Source organism: Penaeus monodon, chromosome 38 (genome assembly GCF_015228065.2).
Source record: "Penaeus monodon isolate SGIC_2016 chromosome 38, NSTDA_Pmon_1, whole genome shotgun sequence".
In the NCBI taxonomy this organism is placed as follows: Eukaryota; Metazoa; Arthropoda; class Malacostraca; order Decapoda; family Penaeidae; genus Penaeus; species Penaeus monodon.
The window spans coordinates 21,524,662-21,529,661 of record NC_051423.1 but is presented as its reverse complement, the minus strand read 5'-3'; positions in this window follow the sequence as shown (position 1 = coordinate 21,529,661).

Below are 5,000 nucleotides of genomic sequence, written 5' to 3'. Positions count from 1 at the left end.
AAAATATATATATATATATATATATATATATATATATATATATATACATATATATATATCTATATATATACATATATATATATTATAACATAAGATTAGTATTCAACACATGATAAAGAGAATTTAAAAAAAAAGACTAACTTTGCACAAATACGTGTCTGTCACTGACACTATAGTTTACCCTATATTGAAAATGAAACTTAGGACTCCATGATAAAACAGAGACTTAAAATCCAAACTAAATTATTAACGAAAGCAGAACAGGTAAAACATAACATGAGGAAGTAATCAAAATACTAAAAGCAAATATAATAATACAATAAATAAATAAATAATAGAAAATAATAAATAAATAATAAAAGCAAAAAAATATAAATAATCATATAATAATAATCAAAGAAAGAAAGAAACCGGCACCGGGGTACTATCGTATCGGCCCTCTACTCTGGACGCATGGCCAACCCCACACTTTATTAGGAAGGTACCTCTTCTCTTTTACTCTTTTTGCTTATGTGGTTTTCCTATACTGTTTTGACGAACCTTTTTTCTATCGCATTTATTTGTTTTAACACTAACCTTTAAGCGCCAATTGTTTCCATTTTTTGTAAAAAAAACTAAATAAATAAATAAATGAATAAATAAATAGATAAAAATAAATAAATAAAGATGATTGTCTTAACACCAAAACAATGAATGATGATAATAAACAACAGCAATATTTAAACCATGATGATATATCAATGATTACAATGACAAAAAAAGAAAATACATTAATAGTTCTAACAGTAATAATCTGTTTGTGATTATAAAATAAAAAGAATAACAATAATAATTGCAATGGTGATGACTTTAATGACAATAACTACAATTAATCATAAATATGATCATGGCAGCAATGGTAATGATTTTTTTCTTCTTCTTTTTTTTTTGGCAATCGTAGTTTCTTCATTAACTGTCATTCCAATAATTTTCTTCTCGTTCTTGTAACTGCAAAGATATTTTATCATAACCACTGTGTTGGTTTTTTCTTTAAAAGTATCGTTTCGGTGCAAAACATAACTATATTTTGGCTTTTGTAGATAAATGTTATTGTCAAAATGATAAATTTACTAATTAATACCAATAATCATATTGATAACAATGGTAATGGCCCTGCGTTGCATGGATATATGCGTACAATACACACACACACACACACACACACACACACACACACACACACACTATCACACACAGATATATATATATATATATATAATATATAATATCATATATATATATATATTATATATATATTTCAATAACGTAGGGTTTCATGTTGAGCCGCCGTGTAACATGTATGAGCTTAATTGTAGTTGTTCACATGCTGATGCTACTTGGTGAGTACGTGGTAGGGTCCCCAGTTTCCTTTCCACGATAGTGCCGGTGTTACCTTTTAGTATCCATTCTCTCTATTTATCCGGGCTTGGCCAGCACTACTTGGGGCTGGACTGCCCGCCCAGTGGCTAAATAAGCAATCGAGGGAAGTTCCTTCCCAAGGAACTTATCATATCTAGGTTCTATTTTACCTAAAATTATTGTAAATTCAGCGCAAGTGCACCACCAGTCGCCGCATGTGAGTGCTTGGGGTGCAATCCATGAACAACACGCTTCAACCGTCGCGCGAGTGACACGCGGGCGATATATGTGGTGTAGTATATATATATAGAATATATATATATATATATATATATATATATATATATATATATAATATATATATAATATTTGTGTGGGTGTGTGTGTGTGTGTGTGTGAGTGGTGTAAAGAGGCTATCTCCTAGTACAATGGTGAACATAGGGTAGTTATACTTGTTACGGCTTGACTCTTTCTTTTCTGAGAGTTGCACCACGCATATAAACACACAAGACTGTCTAGTTATAATCGGGCCGCGCAGGGTCACGGTCAGCTGCCCGAGAGAGGGCGGAGCTTACCTTAGTGCGGTGGTAGCTTATCACGACTCTCGGTCAGACCGAAAAAAGGGGGGGGGGGGGGGGGGGTTTCAGATATAAATGTGACCTCCGCCCTCGCTGAGCGGGTGTTCTTATTTGGGACGGAAATTTGGATCCACGTGAAAAACAGCCACGTGGTCCACTGGTTATATACATAGAATTATCCCATCCTGTAACAGAAATAGAATTATCCACATCTATATTGCTCGCCCCCAACTCGCGCCTCGCCCTCGAGGCGCCTTCAAGGGTGACCTAACTTGGCTGGTCGTCTCGTTCTCGTGCGTTGTCCGGGTTTTCAACTTCGGGGCTGCTCGTCAATGTTGTCCTCACCTCCGGGTCCCCTGGTGTAATCTGCTCGTCCTCGATTATCCACACGTCCTCGAAGTCTCGCACAGGTCCTCCTTGACTTCAGATTCGTCTTGACCTCCTCGTAGCCCCTGGCCAGCCTAACTCGGCGGCGTCCTCGTCCACACGTCCTCACGATCTCGTCCAGGTCCTTCTCGCGTCCAAACACTTCCTCGTAATCTTCGTCCGATCTACGGGCGTCGGGGCGGGGGCGGCATCTCGGGGTTGCTGATATCTGCGCTACGAGCTCCTGGAGTTAAACCGTCTGCAGGCTTCCGCCAGGCACAGCATTCTGGGGCGACTGATACTTGCGGCAAAGGTGCTGGTTCGCTGGATGTACGGGAGTCTGGCAGGCACACCTTTTCTGACGAAATCCTGGTCCGTGGCCTATGGCGATCTTCGATGACGTCCTTCTTACAGCATCCTAAGGGTCCTCCTTCGGTTTGCCGTGTCGGCCCCGACTGCAATATAAAGTCGGGGAGCCAGATCATACACGTAAGGGCCAGAGTAAGAGAAAAAGAAAGGCAACAGGAAGATGGGGTGGTAATTACCACAGCCGGTTATTCATAAAAATTTACGGTTTTTACTTTTGGGTTTTTTTAACTTATTTTCGTCTTTTTTTCATTTTGTGTTTTATTTTCACAAAGGTAAAGAAGAAAATAGAAGAGGGGATGTCGTGCGGTCCGCATAGACCTATTGAACTACCAACCACTCTGATAGATATGAGAATAGATAAGGGAACGACATCGGCGATCCGCGAAGATCTATTTAAACCCATAGTCGTCACACAGAAAAGAAATGATGTAACTTGTACACAGACAGCGACAGACAAAATTGCGGGCTAAGGGATAAATCTTTTACCCCGGCACTAAGAAAATAAAAAGGGTCAGTGTCTTTTATCCTGTGTGTGTGGTGAGCTGAATGTGTGTGTGTATGCGTGTGTGAGTGACAGCTATCGTTAATGAAAGGGAAGCGAGTGACCTCACACAGAGAATGAATCACAAACACGAATATTAACGTTCCTATAACAAAACTGAAGTAAATTGGGCAATGCTAGCTATTTAAGATTTTTCAACTACCACATTGAAATCAACATATAATGATATGCGACAGAATGTACGCATGAATGAATGTGACATGAAAAAATATTCCCCAAATTTTATAAAGCAAATCTTCTGGGGGTCAGAAATCTGAACTGCCGAGTACAATGTCTAGCTTGCACGTCAGACTTCAATAAAACTCAATAAGGGGGGGATCCTATACCCAAATGCCGTATATGACTGAAGCGACTCGACCAGGAATATAATATCCTGCTCTTTTTCTGCGTATCTGAAAGGGGCGCTCGCAAAATTCCCGAAGGATATTATAAATTTTCACGAATCACACAAACGCTTGGGGGGTACCCAAACATGCAAGCGACTTAAAGAGGGTGAGAAAGGTTGATTAATAAGCAATAATGTTTCTAGCTTAAACCCTAGTCCTACATTATTAACGGACGTAACCGGGGGTCACACCGACTCAAAGGGAGCCGAACGAACGAATAACTTTACTCTCAAACGAGGGAGCGCAGATCTATTGGGCGTTTACGCAAACCCCGGGGCAATATCGGGCATTCTGTGCACTATGTTATGAGGAAGATCCTACGCTATATTCAAACTAATAAATTTTTTAATGAATTTCCGTACATACTTCGTTTAGCGCCGATAGAACGTGTCAACCAAAAGCAATGTAACAATGATCATCTACCCTACCCACGCCGCCACCGACCGGGAAAAGAGAAAGTGAGGTCAGGCCCCAACCTTTTTCTAATCCAAAGTGACCGCAAAAGAAAGAAAGGGAAGGTCAGGTCGGGCGCGAGGGTTAGGAACGAGATAAATGAAATGATATTCGTGATAAGATAAAATCACGAACGCGTTAAATTCGTTGCAGATGAAACAAAATAAATCTCTAAAACGAGAGAAAATAATTAATTCTTAACTAACGAACGATATTCATGTTTAGTGATCACATACTCGATAGCACGGAAATACGATCTGAGGTTGGAGAATAGTGGAGAACGTGCCATTTGCTGTCCTTAGCACCTATTAACCCAAAAAAAAACAACGGCATAACACATGTATGGGAGAAGAAGGAAAAAAAAAAAAGGGGGCCCAAACTGTACTTACGTGTTTTTTTTGTTCTTTGCCCTGTCTTCTAGCGGTCGAGCGGATTTTTCTTCGGGGGTGGTGTGTTCGTGTTGCATGCCAAAAGGATGCAACGGCCCTCGCTGCCACTTGATATAACGGGCTATGCGTACTCTAGTACAGTGACTGACAGGGACGCAAAACACACGTAAAGGGGTGAACACACGCTACGACGACGCTACGACTTGTTAAAGGGTCAAAAGCGCCGCGTGGAGGCCACGGTCAGCTGCCCGGAGAGAGGGCGGAGCTGACCTTAGCGCGGTGGTAGCTGGCTACGTACTCTCCCGGATGGAGGCGAGAGGTGACCCTACCGCGTCGGTAGCTTCACACGAACTCCCCCGGAGGGAGGGGGAGCTACCTTAGTTTCGGTGGTAGCTTAGCACGAACTCTCGGTCAAACGAGGTCAATATAAAATGTGACCTCCGCCCTCGCTGAGCGGGTGGTTCTTATTTGGGACATTTGGATCCACGTGGAAAACAGC